We start from the raw sequence: 27,026 nt of genomic DNA on the forward strand, positions 1-27,026 counted from the left end.
AAGTAAGGTAAAACAATATCTGTTTACACTGTAGAATGTTCGTGAACCCCCCGAACAGGGGGTGGTTTGGTTCGACCCCGAACTGGCTCGACGTCAAGCGTCGTCTGTACATCCCTAATAGCCACCAACTTAAACAGGGTGAGGCCCAGGTCCAGAAGCACTTACAAGCTATGCACCTGTTCCTTTAGGGGAGTGCAACCCCAAGCAGAACAAGAAGTTCTATCACATCGCTCAAATTACGACCCCTCACCATTAGTATCTCCATCTTGTTCAGATTCAGCTTCAATTTATTATCCCTCACCCATTCCATTACTGCCTGAACTGAAGGCAGGCATTTATGGGAGCTATGCCATTTTCTGATGATGACATCATGGAGAATTGATTTGGGTGTTTTCAGCATATGATGACATGCTGTTCCAAATCCCTTGATGATCTCACCCAGTGGTTTCATCGAGGATAGGATGGAGCCCCAAGAGACACCATAAAATAGCTCTCATTTCACAGAGCAATTATCCCCAAGTGATACTTTCTGAAATCTGCATGAGAGATAGAAATGGAACCATTGCAAAGCAGTACCCCCTATTCCCTAATCCCTCAGACAATTCAGAAGGATACCATCATCGATGGTATCGAAAGTTGTAGAGAGATCCAAAAGAACCAGAAAAGTTGCACTCCTCTGTCAATTCCTTAGGCCAACCAAAGCTTTCTGAACCCTATAGCCCGCTCTAAAGCCAGAAATGATTGGGACCAGGAATATGAAAACATACTGTATTTAAAACATTTCAGCTTTTTTTCATAGGAACATAGGAAGCTGCCATATACTGAGTCATCAGACCATTTGTCCATCTAGCTCAGTATTATCTACACAGACTGGCAGCGGCTTCTCCAAGGTTGCAGGCAGGAATCTCTCTGACCTATCTTGGGGAAGCCAGAGAGAGAACTTGAAACCTTCTGCTCTTCCCAGAGCCGCTCCATCACCTGAGGGAAATATCTTACAGTGCTCACATGTGGTCTCCCATTCAAGTGCAACCAGGGCAGACCCTGCATAGCTAGGGGGACAAGTCATGCTTGCTACCACAAGACCAGCTCTCCTCTCCTAAATCTCACATCTTTCCTGTGAGATTTGTTGCACTGTTTAGTTTTGTCTTCTGGTGCAAAAACCTGGGTGAAATATTCTTATCAGTACACAACATTGTACACAACATTGAAAGTTGGTACTTGGTTACACATTTCTGTTGAGTGTGCTTTGTGCATGTAAATAGATTTTACACCACATCCCCAGTTTAATATTTGGGCTTGGAGTGTATGCGGGAGGCCCTGTGGAAACTGAACCTTTAAAAGTTGCAGAGTCCTGGGAAAAGTGAAGAAAAATTTGGAATTGTTAAAATTAATTAAGGCTACCTTTTTGCGGGGCTTTTCTCTCATACGACACATGCTATACCGGAGTTTGTAAAATGTCTTGCCTCACTTGAAAGATCTCAGCCTCTTGACTGTTCCTACAAGGTTTACTTGGGCTTTTAAAATATATGGGAGGCATGTTGTGGATATCTTAATTGGGGTAAAGGAATATAACTCCAGTTGTTGTACTCGGATCAGGGACACTAAAAGCTCAGTTGTCTCTTTCAGAACAGGGACACTTCTTAATGCCAGCTGGAGAATTTCCATGTTGCTCAACAGCAACTAAGTGGTGAGTCACCACTAGTCAAGGCAGATAACCCATTGTAATTGTTGGAATAGCAACAGTTTGGCCTGGGCATGTAAACAATGATGTATAAATATTTCCACTGAAATGAGAAGTTTATTAGTAAGACAAGACTTTTACATCTCTTGCAGTTGACGTTATGTTCTCAGGAAATGCATCCCCCCTTGCCAAAACAAAAAACAGTGTGTAACCTTTCTTGAAGTACAGCCGTACTGTAAAAAGGTAGAATATTGTTGCTACTATCAGATTTGTAAACCAGACAATACAACCTATTTCATCTTTGTCAAACAATGCTTTTCTTTGTCTAGCTGATTCAATTATAATTGCAACTTTCCTAAACTAACTTGTAATACTGATATGGAACAGTGCAACTGCAGAGACCTTGAGAGCTTTGTGTGTAGGTCCACAAGAGTTATTTCTTGTCTATCTATATGCACCTATGTTGGTCATCTGTAAAGAGGAGAGTTCCAAACCTGGTTCCCTTGAGTCGATTCCTGTTCATTTTAGGTAGCCAGGTAAGTGGCTATATTCAAGCCTATTCTCAGATGAGAAATGCAGGCATGAGGCTCTGAAAATTGGGCGATAGAAAGGTTGGCTTTGAATCTGATAGGATTTATTTTGGTCTCGTTCAGACTATCCAACAAATGATAGTTTGTTCTGGTTTTTTAAACCAGTTTCCCATGATTTCCAAACCAAGAAATGATGGTTTAAGCAGTCCCAATCCCTGTTTTAAACCACACTTTTGTCCTGGTTTGTAGTATTGCTTAGCTGCAGTTTCCTGGTTCAGATGCTGCAGGAAACTGGCTTTGCAAACGAAGAAGCTTGATACTGAGCTGGGTGTACCAAGGGAGAGGAAGGAGGGAGGATATGGACCTGTAGATACATTTGGATCATCTGGACTGGGCCACTGTTTCTTTCTGGGGTGTGTATTGTTGGAAACACATTGTGCTAGTAGATTCTTCTGCTTTCTCAGAATTCTGTCATCATGTTAACTCCAGACCTGGAACAACTTAAAAGGTTTTCTAGGACATTGCACATGCCAAATGCCAATCAACATTTGCTTAGTTAGTACCCTACTCCTGCCTCTTACTAGCACCATCTCTGGCCTGACCCTTTTAAAATGCAGGATTGGATGGAGCTTATTGGAAAGCAAGGAGGACTAGAGCAAGGCCTGCCCATGCCATACTTCATAATGATGCCTCTGGGTTCATGAGCTGAGTTCACTGCTAAAAAGGGTGTGTGCAACAGTGAGGCACGCCCGAGCAAAAGAGCTTCCAGAGTCACACCTTCAGGTTTGTGTGTGGAATTAACCTTGTTGCGCTCACACCTTGATTGATTAAGTGCTCTTGGGTCGGTGTCGACTCTTAGTGACCACATAGATAGATTCTCTCCAGGATGATCTGTTTTTAACTTGGCCTTTAAGGTCTCTTGGTGCATTCATTGCTATTGTAATCGAGTCCATCCACCTTACACTCACATTTTACAAGATATAAAACTGTTGGTGATTTATGGACTTCTGAGTAACCACAATATAGTAACTGTTGTGAGGCAGAAAGTTCAGGAACACACAGATCCCTTCCCCGATAGCTCTCTAATTCACAGATAAGTTGTGGGAGGTCTCCTATTTTCTGCTAAGTAGTAGAGCTGACAGAGGCCTTGGCCTGCTTCAAAGCTCATTGAAAAAGGAGCCTGTCCCACTTAGATAGAGGAGGGCTGACAGAGATTATTCTCTTTGTGGTGCCGAGCTTTGGAGCACGCAGAAGCAATGCAAGAGACTTATGTTTCTACCTTCCAAATAAGTATGAGTGCATTGTGAGAGTCCCTCCTCTCCTTGAATATTGAGGGAAAGAAAGGGTAGGTGGTAAGCCCGAGCAATGGCTCGGTACTGAGCTAAAAATCTGGCTCTGAGCTATAATTTGTGAAGAAGCTTGTGTTCCCTCATTGTTACTCTTCCTTTGTAAAGTATTAGTAACAAATACTTAGCAATTTTTAACATGTTTTTGAATGTTCATTGTGCTTCACACAAAAAACAACAAAACAACCCTCTAAGGTAAGTAGATGGAGTGGGGGGCTAAGAGGGAGTGGCTTGTCTAAGGTCAGCTAGTGATTTTTTCATCATTCATTATATGGCTAAGTGCTTAGGATCTTCTTTTGGTTGAAGGTTGTGTTTTGGTTGCTGTTACTTCAACTTGCGCAGGGAGTGTGTATTTTGAGATGACCTCCTATAAAATTCCATTGGGATAAAGTTGTTCAAATTTAGAATTTTTAACCAGAGTTGTTACTCTTTTGTAGATGATGGAAGGGCTTTATTTACTTTGTCTTAACAACAGTGGATATGGGACTTCAGGGTGGACCCGTGTGTGTGTGTGTGTGTGTGTGTGTGTGTGTTTCTCTGGGGGTAAGGAAAAAGTTCTTCTACGCAATTTCCATCTGGCTTGTCTCCGCTATTAGAACTTGTTATAGTCTAGCTCAAGTAGGATGTTGGTTGGAAGTGCATTCACATTCTACTAAATCCCATGCTTAATCTATAAAGTCACAAAATGGTCCATGCTGTTGACTTATCAAACATTACTCCATAGATGTCAGTATCAGACAGGCAGCAGCTGTTGGGAAAGAAGTGTTTTAGTCTGTCTTCTCATGGGTTTCTACTCCCATAGCCTAGTAAGAACTCATTAACTTTCCTTCTGTATGACTGCACAAGAGCCCCCCCCCCAAGAAGACAAGGTTGTGGTTACCTTTTAAGATCATCTGCATGTGTACAGTCCGAACTCTCCTACCTTTCTCACAGTACAAGTTATTTTTGTGGTGTTCAGAGCTTCTGTGATGGTTCACTGAAGGAATTAAAGAGGGTGGGCATGCTCTTTCTCCACAGGAAGAGAAAGAGTTTTAAATGATTTGTCAAAGGGAGACAGGGCATTCATTGCAATCCAGAGAAACTCGGGATGATACTGTAGTTGGCCTGCTTATGCATAGTTCCCCTTGTGTATGGTAATTGCACAGAGCCACTCTAAATAATGTTATGGGGAAAGTGCTGCTTTGTTTAATGAAAGTAGGGAGGAAATGGTGCTAAGAAAACATGTTGCTTTAGATTTACTAACAGTGCTTAGGCTGTGCTAAAATGTGTATGTAGAAGGGAATAGACAGCAACCAGTTGCATATCATAAAATGTAAGTTCTAGAAACATATTTTTCAAATTGGAATTTAATGTGAATCCTCTCTTATTTTTTAGCCTACTTTCCTTAAGGAAAGTAAGCTTATGAGATCACCTGGCATTCTGTGTGTGCATGTGTGTGTGTCCCCCACCCCTATCAACTTCACAGTGCCTGGACCAATATGAACCTAATTGGCTAAAGTTATAGGAACACATAGGGACATGTTAGTGGTGGTGTTTGTATTGATGTTGTCCACCCCAATTCAAGATGGTGGACATGAGAACATTTGAGGTGCAAGTGGGCTAGCTTATGAATCACCTAACTGATTTGAACCAAATTTGCTACAGCTGTAGGGACACATCAGTGGCATAGTTCATGATTATGTCAACCACCCCGATTCAAGTTGGCGGAGGTATGAGCATTTGAGGTGCAAGTGGGCTAACTTGTGGACCACCTAACCGATTTAGATCAAATTTGGTGCAGTTGTAGTGGGTGACAAAAAGGGACACCTCAAAGGCATAGTTTGTGGTGATGTCACCCACCCCTTTCAAGATGGCAGATGTGTGAACATTTAAGGCTGAGTGGGCTAGCTTGTGAGGATGGTAATTCTCCATTAAGAGTATGGTGAATGGAAAGTAGGCAGAGTAATTCTTACCAGAACAACTTGTTTAAATTCTTGACGTAGAAGAAGATGGAGAAACAAACATATTGTGTGTGACTATGTGTGGAATGAATGCAAAAAGCAATAAAATCTAAATAAAACATTTCACCTGGCAACTTTCTTCCAGGGCAGGGTTGCTACTCTTAAAAGACGAAAACATTCATAAATTACTGTACTAAAAGTTTCAAGCAGGCAGGCTATTGTGGTGGTTACTGTCTGAGTTTACTCACTTCAAAGTAGTTGGGGCATCTTTTTCAATAGGCGTTTGGAGTATTCTCTGAGCAGTAGTGTTGTCACAGGGTTGAAGTGGGGAAAGATGAACTTGAGTTAGTGATTCAATGTAAACATGTTTTGTGATAAAAGGCTTTGAATGAAGAGGATTTAAAATGGTGGTTTGAATTTATTGGGTATACTGTATTTGAGGACATGTTCTGAATAGGCTATAATGTAGCAAGGAAGTTGCAATGTTCCTTTTTAACGGACTTATTAGATCAAGTGACTTGCAGATATTAACATTTCTGACATACATAAGGTATCCAGGGAGTGTGTTGATAACCTGATTTCTGCTAGTCCAAACACGCATGGTGTGCCTGAAGTGCAGCACCAAATGCTGTCCCTGCCTGCTGCTTTCTCCGTGCTGCCCTCCTCTTGCTTCTGCTGCCAAGCAAAGAGCACAGTGAGCCACTCTCACTCTTCCTCTTCTACTCATAGGAGAAGAGGGGAATGGAGCGGAAGTCTGGTGAGTGATGGGCTCTTGCAGGAGGAGTGGGAGCAGCTCATTGTGCACCACCTAGTGAGAAGGCGGGTGAGCAGAAGGTGGCTGCAGCTGCTCCCCTCAATAACTGGCTTCCTGAAGTGACTTCCTCAGATTTTTGCTTCATGCAGCTGGCCCTGTTCACGCATAGGGTCAGCACAGGCATCAGTTACCTTTAAAATAAATAAATTAAAAATTCCCTGTTTTAGGAATTCCTCTTTTTGAACTAACTTCTGTTGGCATGATGGTCCTTGCGGTAACTGTCAACTAAAAGTGCCCTTAATTTTAACCCTGGCTAACTGGGCAAAGAGGCACCTTTTAAAAAGTGGGGCTCTCTTATATTTAGAAAGGGGAGAGCAACTACTTTCAACCCAACATAATTTGTCTCCCACTGCCATCCCCTTTGTGTTGCTTTTAGATTGAGAGTCCCTTTGAGGTAGGGAACCCTCTTCTCATTGCTTTTATTATGTAAACTAAAAGGGCTGCCTGCTTTCTTCCTTTTTTTGCCATGAATGCCTTTTCTGTAGTTACCCTGGGGCTGTGGAACACAGTCCATGTCTAATTTAGAGCTGCACTGTCTCTGATGGCCTTTAGAAGACCTTTTGAAGATACACCTATTCAGTTAGGCTTTTAGCTGATTTTAAATTTGATCTTCAGTTTTATTTGTCTGTTTTAACTGTTGATTTTAATGTTTAAAGCTATTTTAACCAATTGTAAACCACTTATTTTGGTGGTATATAAATATCTCAGAGCCTTTTTTCACTGAAAAGCAGTATATAAATATCCTAGATAAAGAGAATAATGCATAGACGTGTTGCATGCTTATGCTCTTGTCATTACTACTATTGCTTATTGTCATAGGCTGATGATCTGAGCACTTGCTTTACCATCATATTGCTGTATTGTAAATAGAGCCTTACTGGATGGTATCCAGACCTTTTAGCAGTGCTCTGTCACTGGGAGTTCCTTCTGTGAATGAAAAGAGAGTGGTGCTCACACAACTGCTGCTTTTACTTAATCAGAGGAGCTTTTTCTGATGGTGCACCACTGTGCTAAAAGTTTGGATGATACACATTGGGTATGGATTTTAGATGTTGGCTCTAGGTTGAAATGTTTGCTTTGTTTATTACATCTTAGAGAATTTGGAGAAAGTTATCTGTTCTAATTCTAAACATTATAGTAATATAACTTTCTTTTAATTGCTCGTTGAGCTAGAAAGTTTGACCCATAACTTAATAGCTTTATTTAATGTCATGTTTAGGAACAATATAGTATAGAGTGAATGGTAATGAATTATAGACTGTTGTATTTATAGACACTCGGTTTCAAACCACTGGAGTCATCGAAACCGTAGAATTGGTATGCTAAATTAAAAACAGTAAGCCTGTTGTCGGCAGCATCTTGAATGTTGCTGGGCTTACCAAAATTCTAAATCTGGTGATAACCATTCTGGAGAAGATTTATTGTCTGTAGGCAAAATTGTGAGTTGCGGAAGAGACTTTAATGTATATAATTTTGCTTTCTCTTTCAGTGATTGGAGCTCCTGGCATGGAACTGAACTGGGTTGACTTGTGGGAACTGTAAGGTGTGTCAAAGTTTTCCTTCAATATTGCATTTAACATGGACTTTGCTGATGGTGTATGTGCGTGCTTGCTTGAATGTGTGTGGAAAGAGCTGCATTACTGCAATTGTGGCCTAAACCAAAGCATTCTTCTACTAACCACAAAATCTGGTAATCATTTTAGAATCCATAAATTTTCATTGTTACTAGTAGTGAAATAATATAGAAGATGTGCTTTCAGTACCTGGCAAAGGCTCTGATAGCTGGTTCATCAGAAATCTTACCGTGTTCAAAGACCCGGTTTTTAAAGGCTTATTCTACTCATTATCCATATGTAACCCCCCAGATAGAGCTAAGCTTAGGAAGCTGCAGTAAATGTGCGATTGGCCACACATTCTTTATGCATGTCTACTGCATGTTTACATGTGCCATGCTTCCCATTTCACTTTACAGGTATAAACATTGCAATACAGGCAGCAGACAACTGCTGCATGTAAAAGGAACTGGTACATTGAGATTGCAGTGTAGTATTGTTCCTCTAGGGTGGGCATATAAGAGTGTAGCATGTGGAGGTGGGAATCCATTTGTGGGATGTGGGAATTGATCTATTCTCCCTTGGAATCCTATCTCAAACCTCTTGTCTCCCTGCGGCACCAAATGCAAACTGGGTAAAGCAAGTCTTGGTGTTCTTTTACTGATAGACATGTAAAAGTAGTAAGATGGTGGTAGAGGAAATCTGTTCTGGGGAGGGAGGGTTGATCTGTGCAACTGCAAGAGAGTATATCCCCTCCTTCCTCTTCCCAGAACAGATTTCACTCTTGTGCCATCTTACACTCTTGTCTGCCTGTAGAGAAACCCTGTTGCTCTGCTAATCTCTCTAGGAGCCAGTTCACACTTTGTATAGCAGTTGTATGCTGCCTCTATACTGATGTGTTGTCATCTATACTTGTCAAGTATAATGGGGACAAATATATCTTGAAGCATGCAATGGACATAGACAAGGAAGTTGTGGTCAGTGACAGTCACAACAGATTCCTATATTGGGAAATGGGACACAAAAATTAGAAGCTGGCCTTGTCTAATGTCTAGGTTAACCTTCAGGATTCTAGGGTGTCCTTCTTAAGATGAAAATTGCTTTGCTCAATGAACATAAAGTTAATTTAGAACAAAATGAGGAATAGAAATAGGCAACCTAAATGTTTAAAATTACTTCATTACAATTTTCTAGTTTGGTTAGTCTGGATAGCAGAGTTTTGGATGATTGACTATAGCAGGTTGATAAAGATGGCGAGAGGTAGTGGGGAGTCAGACCTGCTTCCTGCAGGCTGGTTCCAAGAAGGCCTTGGATCAGTGTTAATCAAGTGATAGCTAAATATCCTTTGCCAAACACTGATCTAGGGCCCGGCTGGACTGGGTGTAGGGGAAGTGCTTTCTTCTGAAAACAATGTGGAACTACTGGTGATAGTGCTGGGGGCTCCAGTTGCTGTGGTCTCAGGAGCTTTTTGTTGAAACTAGGTCAATATGATTAGTTTGTGGAGGAGGTTGGCTGAGCTAACTTGCTGGGAGTGGGAAGAGCAAGGAGGATCAGCTACACCAAATATAAGGCAGGGAGAACTTGACCTGCAGCTTTCCTCTTGGAAGCTGCTGTTCCTATCAAGAGCATGAGGGTGAGGTTCTCCCCTTGTGAGGAGGGTGTGAAAATGAAAGAGAATTCTAAGAGCCTCTGGTTATGGTCTCTGGCTTCAGCATCCTCCCAGAAAACAGCTGTTCTGGAACCCATGTTGTAATATGGCAGCTGCTCAGAGGAGAAAAACAAGTTCTGTTTATGTTCTTGATTGCACCAGATTTAGTGTGAGCAGCCTCAGGCATGTCTTGATTGCTAAAGCTGACAATGAGTGCAGCCATTCAGTAGTATCTTAATTGCAACTATTGGTTTGTCTTGTGCTCTGATGGACTGCTGAATATCACTGTCTTCCCACAACTGAGGACAAAAGTAGGCCCTTGATCTTAATGGGTAATGTGTGCATTACTTTTATATTTTATATAATGAACGCTCCCTATTAAGTCTTATGGTGCTGCTGTCAAACACCAGGATGGTTTGTAATAAAAGCAGCAGTCTTAAAGGAGTCGATCCTAGATGAGGAGGCCAACCTGACCTGTATTACTAAGATCTGGGTGGGCAAAACAGTCTCAGCTGTGATTAGTTTTTTGGTACAACACCAACATAGTGTTAGATGGTGGAGATACTGTGTCTAGGGATTCCATCTCCGTTTCCAGGGTTATTATCCAGCCAAATCTTAGTTCTGAGTGTTTGTTCCTGGTGCTGGGTAACTTGGGGCAGATTAGAAATTGTGCTTAGTGGTATGGTGGCTGATGCTCTGCCTGAGCTGATGCTCAAATCCAAGTGGTCTTGGATTTGGTGTTTTTCCTCGCAGGTTGTTGCTTGCCCCAAGGTCACCTTGTTGTGGGGTGGCTGGGTATTTCATGGCTAGCCACCATGACCAACAGCTTCCCCATAGGCTGTCATCCCCACAATCATATTCAGGCAGGTGCATTGGGGTGGCCCATGGGGCATGGGCCCCCAGTCAATTGCTTAGAGCCCTGACTCTCATCAGCCCAGGACTGGTGTAGTGAAACTTTTTCTTAACCTGTGAGATTTTCTTACCCGGTAACGTTTTCGGATGGACAAGAACATAATTTTCTTAGCCTGTCAGATTTTTCTTACCTAATCAAGAATGTAATTTTTCAGTACCCTGTCAGATTCAAATACTGAGGTAAGCTTTTGAGATGGCTGATGTTTTATGGGGGATTAGACTGACATTTTTTGACATCCATGCACATTTCAATACCAGGGAAAGCTTTTCTGATGGCTAATGTTTTCTGATGTACTGGACCATAACTTCTCATTACTCTGTCAGATTTCAGTATTTTTCAGTAATGTTTTCTGAGGGACTAGACTGTAATTTTTCACTGCTCTGTCAGAGTAAGGGCACTGGTTATAAATGGAGAGACTGGGCTTTCTCTTTTTTTGCCAGCTCTCCAGACATTTCACAGGAAGTTTGCCTTAATAAACACCGTTGTAGTCTTTCCCTCTTTGTATTTCACAATTGTTTGGGTGCCAAATAATACAAGTAACTAAATCTGGTGCTTTTCTGTAGAATTTGGATTTGTATTGTTGCCATTTTGAAGAAGGTATTAAAATCTGACAGGAATTGTGGGCAGAAGAAGAGAAAGCTGCTTCCTTTAATCCTACTGAGCATGCTGTACTGCCGTTGAGCATGCTCAGTTGCAAAGGGTAAGAAAATCGGGCAGGCTTAGAAAACATTTTGCAATACTAATCTTACATCAGCCACCTCAGTGAGCTCTTCCAGAAAAGTGCAGCAGTGGAACCACCTGCACAGAGCATGGGAGAAAGCATCTAACCTCACTTAGCTCTCTGCTGCTTCCACCTTCATAGGTGGAAGCATACATAATTATTCCTGGGCGGATATGATTGAGTTTAATTATCAAAAGGGAGGTTTTGGGCCGAGGCACCAAATCTTTAAGTACCCAGCAATGCTCCTGCATTCAGGACTTTGTTCTTGACTGGCATATAGTGATCTAAAAATGTCTCTGTTTCAGTGCTGATAGGCCCTGAAGTACTTCCCAGTTGCCATGGCTGGTGCTCCCTTTGAAGCCATGCTCACTCTGTGAGATGTGGCAAACTGATCACTACTAAGTGACCTTTTCCTGCTGAATGGAGCTCTTTAGGCTCCTTGTATTACTAGGGAGTTGGGGGCAATAAAAAAGTGACTGAAGACTACTCTTTTCATTCAGGCCCGTAGCCAGTGAGTAGTTGTCCTCTGACTTTTTTGTTCATTTTGTAGCTTTGTTAATTTTATTTTTAGTTCTGTTTGTAATGATTTTTTTAATTGTTGGGTAACTACCCCGAGATCCTAGGATGAAAGGTGGTATACAGTGTTCTCTCTAATTTTTTTCATCTGTGTGCAGAATGAGTTTTGTTGTGAGCAGCAGTATCGAGGCAGTGTGCGCGCACATGCATTCAGAATGGGACCTTCCTGATTCAATCTGAGCGGGATCTAAAACTGAGTGGACATCAGAAAATGTGTGAGTGCATGCACATGCGCACACCTTAGAGGGAACAGTGGTGGTATATAAATAAAGCAGTTGAGATCCCTGATGCAAGCGATAGAATGAGTATTTTGAATCTATTTAGTGTCAGTCAGTCTTTATTATGGTCATTGACCAATATACATCTAAAACAAATGTAGAATTTAAACATAGCCATATTAATAACATGTCTGTACACTGGATCTAACTGTTAGTGAGCAGAGTGCGTGGAACTTGTATTGCAGAACAACAGAATTTCACAACTGTGTGTGATAGACGGATTTGCATCTGTTAACAAAAACTTAACATAGAATTTGTCCAATTGTCCTGGCAGGTTATGTAAAACAGGGTCAATTAAGCTTTGCCTAAGACCTATATAAAAGGCACACCACAGGAGCACATGTGCAACTGACTTGATCTCCTCAGAGTTATAGAGCAATATCTCTGCTCAATTGGAATTCTGCTATATCTGCTAGCCAGTAGTTCTGAATGGAGGGCATTCATATGGGCCCTCAAGAAGGCCCATCCATATTTAGGGAAGTTGAGGAGGAATAGATAATCTGCTGGACGAGTTCTCATCCCACCACTGAGCAGGTGGAATGACTTAGATGTCCTTGACAGGTCATTCTGAAACTCAGTATCCTAGGTCCTTTATTAAAGAAGTTATTTGGCCCTGACTAATCCCACAGAGAGGATTGCCTCAGATGAAGACCGTAGTTACGGAGTTTCCTAACACAGTTCTTCCACCAGCTCGAGCAGTGCCTATCCAATAATAAGGGAAGGAGACCAGAGGGCATTTAGTTGATTCTTGTGTTAGTATTAGATACCAAGCTTTGGCCTCTATCGAGATAACATCCACTTCCAGTCTCAGAGTGGCATTAGAAATACATTTGGGGGTCAGAAATAATGTTCTTAAGAACCTGGTGTAGTGAGCAGCCTTCCAGCTCTAATCTTTTTTAATGATGTTTTAATTGCTAATTGTTGTTTTCTACTGTTCTATAACTTTTGTTGTGTTAACTGATTTTAATGTTTTTGTTTTAATTGTAAATTGCCCTGAACCATTTTGGAAGGGCGGTTTAAAAATTGAGTGAGTAGATAGATAGATAGATAGATAGATAGATAAAGACAGGAAGTGAACCCCTGACATGCTGATGACCTTAGGTCTTGACCATTCAGTCAAGGTTGACCAATTCAGGTGGGTGGGACATGAGAGCTCCTGGGGCTGCTGGGAAGAAGGTGTGACCCAGGTGAGAGAGGAGTAATGGAGGCTGGCCAAGTGCTCTCAGGGTGAGTCTGCAGAAATCTCTGCAGGTCAGAGATTTGCAGGGGCTTGATCTCACCAGGATTTTGGAGAGATTCAAGGGGGAATGAAGTCAGGCTGTGGCTTTGGAAGTTAGAGCAGTAGAAAGTATTTTTAGTAAGACATGTGTTAGAAGTTATTTTCTTTTGTGTGTGTTGCTTTACAATTCCTAAAAATCTGTTTCTTGTAACTGAATAACTAAGATTAATTATTCTCTGCCTGGGCGTTTTGAATATTCTTGTAACTAAGCTAAGTATTTCTATGTGCAACCGAAAAGCTGAAGCCTAAGACCAACTAGTTTGTAGCAACTTATTAAATCGTTTTTCTCTGTTTTTACAAACATCACAGAGTGTTTGATTAACTCTCAGTGGGTGTGAGGGTAAGTTTCTAGTGCAAACAGTTTCCAAACGGACCACAAGCCAGCTATCATTAATTCTCACCATGTGCAGCCATACACATTGAGAACCGGTTTTTAAAAAACATTTGCCCACTTATAACGTAAAGAGAGAACCCTGGACTAAAGCACTCTAGCCCAGGCGGTCCAATCACTAAATATTTGTAATGCTTGATGGCAGTGAAGTAACTTTCTACCAGAAATTTAGAGTAGATTTATGAGGAGCCCACCCAGGCAACTCAGCAGGGATGACTCAGTGATCATTCCCCTCAGGTGAGCTGGTCTGAGGAATAATATCCTTTCTACTCAGACCAGCTCACTTGAAGGAGATATAGGTTGCTACAGAGCCTGGACCATAGGCATACTCTAGAAATTGAATCAAACACAGCTTTAAAGTCTACGAATGCAGCGAATAAGATAGATCTGGAGGATCTTGTCCTTTTCTCAACTGAATGTTGTACTACCAGACAATGGTCAACAGCAACAACAAATATTTATATACTGCTTTTCAACAAAAGTTTCCAAAGTGGTTTCAACAGATAAATAATAAATAAATAAGATGGATCCCTGTCCCTAAAGAGCTCACAATATAAAAATCTTTGCCCTGCTAACTTGGCAGGGGCACCTTTTTAATATGGCGATTCTCTTTGTTTAGCAGGGGGAGAGTAACTGGCCCTATCCACCCCCAGCATAGTATCTCCAGTGACTGTTGCTGGTGACTATCTTATGTTTAGATTGTGAGCCCTATAGGGACAGGGATCCATCTTATTTATTTATTATTTCTCTGTGTAAACAGCCCTGAGCCATTTTTGGAAGGGCGGTATAGAAATCGAATGAATGAATTAAAGAATAAAAAAGAAACCTAAGATAGACACCAGCATCAGTCACTGAAGGTATTGTGCTGGGGGTGAATAGGGCCAGTTATTTATTTGCATTTGCATGTTGGAGAGCAACATATCGAAGAAATATTTCTAAAATGTGCAGTCCAAATCACAGGAATCTTAAACACTTTAGGCTGTGATCCTTTAAATATTTAATAACAAAGTTTATTTTATTATTTTTTCTCAGATAGGCTTGCTTGTAGTTTGCTTGCTTGGACATGATTGGTTAGACTTTTATCTGCATACATTGCTTAGGACATCAATTAAAAGATTTCTGGTGATCATTGATAACTGTAGATTGCTTATCTCTTCCTTTTGAAGATAGTAAGGAGGCAAATTCCAGTGTTGCAAGCCCTCTTTGTGTCATAGCATGCTACCTGTCAAATCTGCCTTACATTTTTCTTCTTGTTTACACGTATTGCAAAACTTGCTTTTGTTTTTCTCGAGCAACACCCTGCAGAATAGTGCCTCAAATAATGGATATATAATGTTTGACATATTTTGGTTTCTTTTAGCAAGTAGAAATTGTAGTTCTAGTGTGATACCATCGGTGTTGGAATACCTGCTCACACTATTTCTATGATCTTGTACTTTTAAAATAAGAATATTTTAAAATAATAATATTTCATTATATTAAATATATTTTATTTTATTATAAAATAAAATATTTTAAAATAATAAATATTTAAAATAAAATATTTAAATATATTTTAAAATAAGAATATAGAAACGGGTACAAAACACCACAGAGATGGGAATTACCTAGACATCCACATCACTGTGCTCTCTCTCCTTTTCCCACTCTGTCATGTTTCTAGGTGTGCTGTGAGTGTGTGAGAGAGGTGGGGGTGGTCAGCAACAGTGTAGTTTTCTGCCTCTTTGAGCTGGAATTGCCCAGTAGAATTGCTGTCTCTGGCCATAACACGAGTTTGTCTTCCCTCTCTGTTGAGCTTTAAAGCTTTATCCACTTAACACCATTCTGCTGAAAGATTACATTTTCTTTTCGCCTCCTGATCACATTTGCCAGAGTCAGCAGATGGCTGTTTTTAAAGGTAAGAAAAGCAGTTACTGCTTCCCAAAATAGCCTCCTTCCACATGCCACTCACTTCTGCTAGTTGATTCAGGTTGCTTAGCAATTCTTAAATGAGTAAGAAATTGCGATTACCCTGGTAACTCAACTCCTAAATAGAAACTGACTTAAAGGAGCAAAGAATAGAGAGGAATGAGCAGTACAGAGTTCTCACTTGCCTAGAGATGTTTTTCTTTACCTTCCTGTCATAAGATAATTTGTTAGCACACTAGCTTTTCTGACTGAGAGTATGGGGGTATGTATTCAGAGACGCTAATGCCATCTTGGGCCTTTCAGGTGCCTATAATTTAGTTCAGGTCTGAAACTTTTCATCAGCTGGCCCATTTTAAATAGTGGGTCTGAGAGCTGGGCACAGTTACTTTATTTTTGACACTCTTTTGATTCCCTGTAACTGGAAGGGTTAAACTAAAAAGGTCAGATGACCTTATATTCTAACCATGAATGCATATTTAACAATGTGAATTATGGCTTTTTATTTCTATTTCTTTATATCTATATTGAAATTTTGATGATATGAAAATATTTAAATGCAATTGTTCAATTGGTAAACAAATTATTTAATCAGTTGGCAATGCTAGATTGTACACATAAGAACAGCCCTGCTGGATCAGGCCCAAGGCCTATTTAGCCCAGCATCTTGTTTCACACAGTGGCCCACCAGACGCCTCTGAGAAGCCCCAGGCAAGAGGTGAGGGCATGCCCTCTCTCTTGCTGTTGCTCTCCTGCAACTGGAATTTAAAGACATTTTGCCTCTGAGGCTGGAGGTGACCTATAGTCAGCCACCAGACTAGTAGCCACTGATAGACATGTTGTCGATGAATTTGTCTAAGCCCCTTTTAAAGCCATCCAAGCTAGTGGCCATCACCACAGCCAGTGGCAGAGAATTCCATAGATTAATTATGCACTGTGTAAAAAAGTACTTCCTTTTGTCGGTCCTAAATTTTCTGGCCACCAATTTCATGGGATGACCCCTGGTTCTAGTGTTGTGAGAAAAGGAGAAAAACTGCTCTCTGTCCACTCCCTCTACTCCATACATAATTTTATAAACCTCTATCATGTCTCCCTGTAGTCACCTTTTTCTATTCTAAAAAGCCCTGGATGTTGTAGCCTTGCCTCACAAGGAAGGTGCTCCAGGCCCCTGATCATTTTTGTTGCCCTCTTCTGCACCTTTTCTAGTTCTACAATGTCCTTTTTACGATACAGTGACCAAAACTGTATGCAGTACTCGAAATGCGACTGCACCATAGATTTGTTTAATGGTATGATGATATTAGCATTTTTATTTTTAATCCCCTACCTAATTTATTTAACATATATATTTAACATTTCTATACTGCCAAAAACATGCATGTCTGGGCAGTTTACAATTTTAAAAAATGATCTCTAGCATGGAATTTGCCTTTTTCACAGCTGCTGTGCACTGAATCGATACTTTGAACAAGCTATCCACCATGACCCCAATATCTCGATTTGGGGAAAAAAATTATTTGATTTTTCTGAAGCAATTTACTTGTCTCTCCCCACCCCCCGCCCCAGTTCATGTAATTCCTGTTGGAAGAACTTGTGTTGAGCTAGAGGTACTGTTGATGCAGAATTGCAAAATAGTCTGCGTGTGTCATCCTTGTTGGAAAAGGATTTTCCATTCACAGAAAAACGTGCCTTTTAAAACACGTTTTAAGGAAAACCGCAGAACAGACCAACAACAGATAGCCATGGCCAGATTCTGTGCCCCTGAGGGACTCTGCACCCTTAGACTGCCCATACTGGTAAGTATAGTGACTGAGAGGTCAGGATGTGTCGGCTGAGAGGCAGAGTGTATGAAGTTATGGTATGCTCCAGAGCCTCCTGGACTATAGCAAGGGCCTATAGGATGTACTTTGAGTTAACACTGAGCAGCTGGCTAGGCTGAAATTAGAGTGCCAGTCTTGTGCACTGCTTTTGGCCTGGCCGATGCCACTCGCCATGCAAAGTAGGAATAGTACTGGTCAGGTCAGAACCAATGCATGAGGCTTGCTTCGCTTTCTGCCCAGCACAGATGAGCACACCCCTTAGTCCTTGGGAGTTTTAGGGCAGAGAACTCAGGGATGTGCGCTCACTCCACATGCCTGCCTTCACCCCATTTCCTCCCTCCCCAGGGGTACAGAAAGAGGTACCTATTCTTAGAGGAGGTCCTGGAGGAAAGACACTCAGCCTTTCATGTATCAAAGTGCCTCTGCAAACAAAATTAACTGTGGCCGGAGCTGCTGGTTCTGGTATTACCTGAAGAGCAGGAAGAGGACTCTTTGACCTTTGTGAGATCCTACAAGAGTCTATGCTGTCCCCCATGCTGGTTAACATCTTTCTATGTGACATGACTGGGAGAGGTTAAGTGGTTTGGACTGTGGTGTCACCAACGTATGGATGACACCCAGCTCTACCTCTGTGATCACAAAGAGATAATGGATACCCTTAAGAAATGACTCAAGGTTGTTATACCCACATCTAGAATGTATCAATTGAAACTTAATTCAGACAAGACAGAGGTGTTGCTGGTTAATAGGATATAAATTTGAGTATCGGACCTCTTCTGAATGGGGTTGCACTCTCTTTGATGAATCAGGTATGCATTCTGGGGGACTTGACTCTGATCCATGGCCAGGATTTCTACTGCACAGCTTCAGCTGAAATTCATATTATAGTTTTATGAACAGGTTGATATTCTTTATCAGTGGAAGGAGTATAGAAATGTCCCATTCTCCCCCACCCCCACCCCCCTGCACAATGTGTAAAGTATTCTCTCAAAAAGCTTTACACAACATGTAACTGTAGCTGTTGACTACAATGGAGTCTTGCACTTCAAGATTAAACAGGAACTTCCTCCCAATTCCAATTAGCTTAGACTTGAAAAGGGCAAATTGATTAATTGCTGCAGCATAACTATTGTAATGCAAGCCTGGCAACTGAACAAATTCTTCTTTTTTTCTACAGTCATGCTGAGAGAAAAAAATAGAAGTATGCTACATTTGTCTTAACTAGCTGCTGAACACTAGCACATTGATCTATAGTTGGGATGTTGGGGGTGATGCCCAAGCACTACCAATTGATCTGAGGGCTTTTTTTTAAGAGGAGGAGGAGGAGGAGGAAGAGAAAAATTAGATGTCGGGAACAGGAGACAGAAGAAAAGAACTTGATAGACCCTAACTTTAAAGCCAGCCATATGTTATTGATTGGACCTAATGTTGGGTCATGAATTTGGGGGAAAAACAAACCCCTATCACTATGAGAAAATTGATTCTGGTGTTTTTTTTTTTTTAAAGGAGCAAGTGTTGGATTGGTGACATAATCTGGTATGGCTTTGGGGGCAAGTCGCTGTGTTTCAGCCTCAAGTATAAAATGAGTAGTTGTGAGGGTGAACATAGGTTGTGAAGTACCTTATATGAATAGTAAGTGGTAGGTATAGTACTGAAAACTATCTTAACCAGAGTTTGAGCTAAAGTTCTGGTTCTGACTGGGTATGAGCAATTGACCTGACAATTGGACTCTGATTCCAGTCTGAAAGCAAGTTGAGATGCCAGATAGTGTTGCCTGGCAACATTCCCAGACATGGTAGGTGCTCTGTGTGTGTATGTGTGCGTGCGTGTGCGCGCACGGTGGGGCGGGGGGGGGTATGGCTTCAGTGCACTGATAAGTCAATGTCATGAACCCTGTGTTCCATCAGAAGCTTTTGTGTTGGCAGGGACATGCCTAGGGCAGTTATACTATTGATTGAATGATTAAGTGCTGTAAGTTGTGCTCTTAATGACCACATAGATAGATTCTCTCCAGGATGTTCTGTCTTCAACTTGGCCCTTAAGGTCTCTCAGTGGTGCATGCATTGCTGTCGTAATTGAGTCCATCCACCCTGCTGCTGGTTGTTATCCTCTTTACTTTCCCCAATGATAGTTTGAGTCTGGTCATTTATGCCTTGAGTGAAAAGAATGAAAATTCTGAATTGATTTGTTCTATGATCCATTTGTTTGCCCATGGTATCTTCAGAAGTCTTCCCAGCACCAAAGTTCAAAAGTGTCAATACTTCTTCTGTCCTGCTTCTTTCAAGTCCAGCTTTCGCATCCATAGAATGTCACAGGGAAAACCATTGTCTGAATGATTCTAATCTTTGTAGATATAGACATGGCATGGCATCTAAATGTCCCTTCCAAGGCCTTCATTGCAGCCCTACCAAGTGCTAGTCTGCAACGTATTTCTTGACTGTTGGATCCTTTACTGTTGATGGTTGATCCTAAAAAGCAGAAGCTATCCACCACTTCATTGTCTTCATTATCAATTCTGAGGCTGATTGCTCTAAAGTAAAGTGTGCCATTGAGTTGGTGTTGACTCCTGGCGACCACAGAGCCCTGTGGTTGTCTTTGGCACAATACAGGATGGGTTTACCATTGCCATCTCCCGCACAGTATGAGATAATGTCTTTCAGCCTCTTGCTATATCACTGCTGCCCAATATAGGTGTTTCCCATAGTCTGGGAAACATACCAGCGGCAACCTCTGGCTTGGTACTCGGGTCATTTCCCTGCTGTGCCATTAGGTGGCTACCTTGTTGCTGTTCCCGTTGTCATTAGTTTAGTCATCTTTACATTTAGTCGATCCATTTTTTCACTGTGCTCTTTAACTTTCACTACTAGAGCTTGCAGATCATCTGCATTCTCAGCTATCAGAGTAGTTTCATCAGCGTAGCGCAGGTTATTGATGTTTCTCCTCCAACTTTAAAATGACGCCCATCTTGTTCCAATCCAGCTTCCCCCAGTATAGCTTCAGCATATAAGTTGAATAAAGGAGAAAGTATACAGCTTTGTCTTACTCCTTTGCCGATCTGGAACCAGTCTGTTTCACCATGTTCCATCTGGAGTGTGGCTTCCTATCTTGTGTATAGGTTCTCATGAGAACAATGAGATGTTCTGGGACGCACATTTTCCTAAGGATATTCCACAACTTGACATGGTCGACACAATCAGAGGCTTTTCTGTAGTCAATGAAGCACATATTGACTTCTTTTTGGTATTCTTTGGCTTTCTCAATTATCCAGCACGCAACAGCAATAATATCTCTTGTTCCTCGGCCTTTTCTGAAACTGGCTTGAGCATCTGGCGTTTCTCTTTCTACGTAGGGCTCTAATCTGTCTTGGATGATCCTGAGCATTATTTTGCTAGCATGTTACATTAAGGATATTGTGCGATGGTTTGCACAATCCATTAAGTCTCCTTTCTTTGGTATTGCTATGTATGCTAACCTCTTCCAGTCTGTTGGCCACTGTGTCATTCTCCAGATTTGATGGCATAGTTTGGTTAGAGCCTTGACTGAGGCTCTTCTTTTGCCTGCCATATTTCTATAGCTGTTCCAGTTACATTAAGTGCATACTTATTGGCAGGTTGGGATGGCATAAGGCACACTTGAGTAGTTGCCTAGGTCCCAGCACCCTGAGGGAGAGGTCTACTGCTGATTCCTTCCTGTGTCTCCTAGGGACAATTGGGGCTAGCCAGTAATTGGTGGCTTCTGGCTTATCTCCCCTTACTTTAGTGGTGGATGTTCTATTCTCATTAGGTTAGTAATAGCAGTAACAGCATTTTAGCTGCTGCCCTCTATGTTTTTTCTCCATAGTATCCTCCTGCTGCTGTCCTACTGACAGTGTAAGGAAACCCCTGACACCACTGGTTTGGGTGGTATACCACCAGATGCTAACTTGCAGAGGACCCTGGAGCTGGCCCTGTTGGCAAGACATTCTGGGCAACTGCTCTGGAGTTTATACATATCTAAATTAACTTCTTTCTGTTGGATCTGTTGAGACTTTCCAGAGTTGAACCCAGCAAGCGTTTGTGTGCATCCATTCTTAGTTAACAGTATTAGTAGTGTGTCTCTGCTTCTGATAACACAGCAAACTGGCATACTTGATCACGTTTTGCCTCTAAATAGGGCTAACACATAGCTGATTTTACTTGGAGGCTATCCAAATGTATCTGGTTCTACTAGAGCTTTCTCAGACAGGTGGCATTACTGCGGCAGGTAGTGCTTACAGTTCAGCTGTTTTGAGCATTGCACTAAAGTGCTACTTTTTAAGGGCACATATAGTGTGCAGTAACTGCGAATCATCAGGAGCAAAGCTGAAAAATGCCATTGGCTGTATGAATAGCACCTTCTCTTACCATCCTGATGTCGCTGTAAATGGTTCCCTCTTATGAACTCTCCCCCCTCCCCCCACTGCTTAAGTCTAGTGAAGCTGTATTCAATTGCTGTTTGGAAAAGCTCCTACTGCAGGATTGAAGCAAAAGAAGGAAAACATCTTTAACTTATTTGACCTGTTACTGACCTGTACATTCTTTGTATATACTAAATAAAAATTTAAAAGCTGATTATGATCTGAATTATTTTGAACTTGTAATAGTAAATATGTGTAAGGCATGAGCTGCATATAATGTTAGAGAAATAGTTGGCATCTGGGATGGTAGAATAGTTGGATATTTAAAACTCTTGTTTGTTCTTTCTTTAGGTTGCCATCACGAAAGCCAAAGTGGATTTCTCCAGTGTACTGTGCCTGCCCCCTTCCGTCATTGCTGGAAATGGGCTGGACGGAGGAGGGGCTGGCGAGAATGAAGACGAGACGGTGTTGGGGTCTCTTTCGGCGGCACCAAGCCCCCAGAGTGAAGCCGTTGCCAATGAACTACAGGAGCTCTCCTTGCAGCCCGAGCTGACCCTAGGCTTCCATGTTGGGCGGAACCCCAATCTTCCTCCATTAAGTGAGAGGAAGAATGGTAAGTGGAACAATGGCGCTTCATGTCTTATGGTCTTCTAACTATTGGCTTGCTTCTACTTTTGAAGGAACTTTAGATGTGATGCTGCTTAAATTTGTAATTGTACACAACTGTAAATACTGAATACCTTGTCACTTGCATAGTAGATAGAGTTTGCACATACATACTTGTGCACAGTTGTGTGTGTGCAAACTCTACTATGCAGTTGACAAGAGATTTACTACTACTAGGAATATTTTTCAACTGAAGTTCTCAAAGTGGTTACATATAAAATAAATAATAAATAAGATGGTCCCCTTTCCCAAAAAGGCTCATAATCTAAAAAGTAGCGTGAGGTAGACTCCAGCAACAGCCACTGGAGGGATGTTCGTTCATTCATTCATTGGATTTAATTCATGTTGTGCTGGAGTTGGACAGGGACAGTTTTGTTCTTCCCCTGCTAAATATGAGAGAATCACCAGTTTAAAAGGTGCCTCTTTACTCATTTAATGGGCCTATTTAAAAGTGGTTCTGTTCTGGAAAGGTGGTCTGCAGTGGTGAACATGGTGCATTGAATTTTCTAACTCTTCTTTACCATGGATTAATTGTACTGTAGAACTATGCAGTCTGTGTTTAAATTAATAATTTTTCAGGGGGTGGACTGCAAACTTGCTCTTCACTGCATTAGGGTAGACATTTTTAATTAGTTGGAATTACTCAAATAACTTTTTTTTACTCTAAGGTTGTGCCCTTCAGCATGTGCAGGTAAAGATGTGGGCATGTCTGTAACAGTCCTATTCGTATACCAGGTCTTGATTACTTTTCATACATATGGATTGAAGCCAAGAGACATTCCCCCTCCTCCTGACTTCGTGAGTTAAACTCTATAGATTTGTAGGGAGAAAGCTGGCAGCCCTTCCCCATACAATTCTAGTAAGGTATTCTCAAAATACAAAAATGGGGACAGAATTACAGTGATAAACTTAACAGGGAATCAGGACTGCCTTGCATGAAGCATTGGAATATGTGCAAGGCTAACATCCATCAAGCAAGGCTCCCATTTTCCTTGATTATGTTCTGCTGGCTATTTCAGTTTTGAGCATGAATGAGGTTATGATAGCCATATAGGTTTGGAGGGAAATAGTTCTGAGAACACATCCAAATGTTAAGTCAGTCTTTTCTTTCAGTTGCAGACAAATAATTTGGAATATATAACTATAAATCTGCTATGCAGAGGAACATTGCTTCCCACTGTAAGGTGTTTGGAGAAGAAAGCAACTGCTGCAAAATGTTTATATTTGGCTTTCTCTACCACTTTGCATAAAATTTATCCCAAGGTGGTTTACAAAAGTTAAAATACAACAATAAAATCCATAAGTCATATTCAAATTATATTACAAACTATAAAAGCATGGATGAAACAACCATAAAATACAGAATAAAAAGTATTATTGTAATAATAGGACACCAAACCTTAAAGCTCTAGGGGAATATAATTAGCTATTTGCACTAGATAAATATATAGTGCATGCAAAACTCATAACATGGAGTTTGCAAAATGGCACTCCTAAAGGTAGATTATTGTAATTATTACTGTAACTAAATATGACATGTTTCCCTGATCGCTGTCAAAATTGGCTTGGTGCATTTCAGCCCTGAAGTTCACAAGTCTACTAAAATACTAGTGTCCCTTTTTAATGTTGTTCAAGAGCTGCAATATTTTAAGCTGAAGATGGGTATAACATTTTAAAAGGAGTCGAGATGGTTTGATAGTATCATAGTTGCCCTTGGAACACAATTCCACAGCTATAGCTGTGAGTATTTGCTGTGTGGGTGTGACCATTTCCTCTTGATTTTGAGCACTGCTATAATGCTAAATAGGTTGCAGTTATTATATTGGCTGTGGAGTACACTTTGTGCAGTGGAGTTGACTCTCTGTATGACTAACGGTTATTTATTGAGCGATAGGAAAGATGTATTAGAAGAAGGATGAAGGCGAGTCATTAAACCTGGCAGAGAAATAAATTGAGACTTCTTTGGTAACAGTTCTTCTGTTCACAGTTCCAGACAGGGACTGCTGAGTCAAAGCTGAGTTGACTTTATGTGATGGATGGCCTTCTAGCAATTTAACCCTCTGTGTGTCCTGTACATAATTTTTTCAGTATTAATGGCGTAATCTATTCCAAGGACTAGGACACGTGCTTTTCAACCTCAAACTTGAAATTATTGAATCTGCATTTGTATGTAATATGGCCCTTCATATAAGTATCACCTATGCTGATGTCCTGCAAATTCAAGAGCTTAGCACCCAAGATGTGTACACATTACGTTTCTGTGCTTACCTGTTCTAATCGTGTATGGATTTCTCTAACTTTTATATCTACAATGTTCTTGGGCCAATCAAAACACTGTTTTGTTACAAAACTCCTTATTAGCAGCGGTTTTATAGATTTGGCTGGTCTTGGTCACTTGTTGCTGACCCCCAGCCACTGTGGCTGAGCATCAGTCAAAGACCACCTCCTCCCTCTTGACTTGGCCACACAATGGCCAAACAATCCCAAGCCTTCCTTCCAGCCTCAGAGGTGGGGAGGTCTGGGGATTGCTGCATAACTGTCTGGATGATCCTCGCCTGTGTCTTGAGCTCCAAGGCTGAGAGGAAGTTTGGGGCTTGTCATCCTTGCTGGATGGCTCTGACTCACCTGTCATGGTGTGTGTGTGTGTGTGTGTGTGTGTGTGTGTGTGTGTGTGGCAAGTGAAATTGTTGCTTTGCTTGGAGCTTTCTTTAACTACTCTGGTACATGACCATACTTTCAGATTTGTGACCAGAGGCTAGTTCTTCACAACAGCATCTAGGTTTTTGTTTTTAAAGAAAAACCATTTTTGTTAAAATAATAATAATAAAAACCACATAAATACATTTATGGGAACAAAAACATAAGTGCATGGCTTCCTGAAAAATACAGAAAATAAAACATTTGAGGAAAAATTTGAGTGTCTAGGAGAGATAGAAATGAAAAAATGCTTCTGTATACCAGGTAATGCTCCTGTATGCCAGGTAATTTGACTTGGAAAATAGGCCAAACAGAATGGAAGCCTGACAAAATTCAGTCCTGAATCTTACAACAGCTATAAAAAGGAAAAGTTGTGCCATTGAGTTGGTGTCATAAGAACAGCCCTGCTGGATCAGGCCCAAGGCTCATCTAATCCAGCCACTGCTCCCCCAATCCTCACCTCCCTGTCCCTTCTATAGAGTTTATATTCAGGAATAATCGTGTCCCACTGGTTCTCAGCATTCCACCAGATTTCTGTTACACCCGCTATATCTGTGTTTTCATTAGTAACCAAGTACTCCAGCTCACCCATCTTTGCTCGGAGGCTTCTGGCATTGGTATATAGACACCTATATGCCAGGTTCCTCACCTGGTGTCAACTCCTGGCAACCCCAGAGCCATGTGGTTTTCTTAGTAGAATACAGAAGGCATTTACCATTGCCTTCTCCTGCGCAGTATATCTCCTGCTCTCTAGACAGGTTGCTTCCCTGCTGCGCCATTAGGTGGCTCAGCTATAAAACCACTTCTGAATTCACTAATCTGCTGCTTATGGCAACTATTACAAACAATAGATGTTTGTAACAGATGAAATAGATGAACACTAGTTACACAATAATAAAACCTGTGGTTGCAATTCTGTATACATGTACTTGGGAATAAGTCCAATTGGACTCAGTGGGACTTGCTTCTCAGTAGGTAAGCATAGGATTACACTGTAAATGAAGTGCCTCTTGCAGCAATTTCATCCAATTGCAGACTGATGTTAGAGCAATTGGAGATCCAGAGTTGGACAAAGCATTTTAAATAACAAGATATTCTTAACCTGGAATAGGCTGCCTTACGAGACATTTTATTGATTGTTTTTGCCTTTAAATAACATTGATTGATTAAGTGCTGTCAAGTCTGCGTCGACTCTTAGCGACCACATAGATAGATTCTCTCCAGGATGATCTGTCTTCAGCTTGGCCTTTAAGGTCTCTGAGTAGTGCATTCAATGCTGTCGTAATCAAGTCCATCCACCTTGCTGCTGGTTGTCCTCTTCTTTTCTTCAACTTTTCCCAGCATTATGGACTTCTCAAGGGAGCTGCATCTTCGCATAATGTGTCCAAAGTATGATAGTTTGAGCCTGGTCATTTGTGTCTCGAGTGAAAATTCTGGATTGATTTGTTCTGTGATCCATTTGTTGTTTTCCTGGCTGTCCATGGTATCCTCAAAAGTCATCTCCAGCACCAGAGTTCAAAAGCGTTAATACTTTTCCTGTCTTGCTTCTTCGAAGTCCAGCTTTCGCATGGTGTCAATGTCAACGGGAAAAACCATTGGCTTAACGATTCTAATCTTTGTAGGTATAGACACGTCATGGCATCTAAATATCCTTTCCAAGGTCTTCATTGCAACCCTACCAAGTGCTAGTCTGCGGTGTATTTCTCGACTGTTGAATCCTTTACTGTTGATGGTCGATCCTAAAAGGCAGAAGCTATCCACCACTTCAATGTCTTCATTATCAGTTTTGAGACTGGTTGCTGTACCCATTGTCATCAGTTTAGCCTTCATTAAGGAGAAAGTATAGAGCCTTGTAAGAGAGCTGGTCTTGTGGTAGCAAGCATGACTTGTCCC

General features: G+C 41.3%; 1 long non-coding RNA gene across 1 annotated transcript in view; it reads left to right on the forward strand.

Annotated features, from left to right (window-relative positions):
• The window catches only part of LOC128326118 (uncharacterized), a 33,927-nt gene extending 11,669 nt beyond the window's left edge, over window positions 1-22,258 (forward strand). Inside the window, exons 2-3 of the long non-coding RNA XR_008307850.1 lie at window positions 7,801-7,854; window positions 22,122-22,258. This is a non-coding gene — a long non-coding RNA (uncharacterized LOC128326118). The remainder of the gene's footprint in view (window positions 1-7,800; window positions 7,855-22,121) is intronic.
• The last annotated feature ends 4,768 nt before the right edge of the window (window positions 22,259-27,026 follow it).

The sequence above is a fragment of the Hemicordylus capensis genome, chromosome 5 (genome assembly GCF_027244095.1).
Source record: "Hemicordylus capensis ecotype Gifberg chromosome 5, rHemCap1.1.pri, whole genome shotgun sequence".
Lineage (NCBI taxonomy): Eukaryota > Metazoa > Chordata > Lepidosauria > Squamata > Cordylidae > Hemicordylus > Hemicordylus capensis.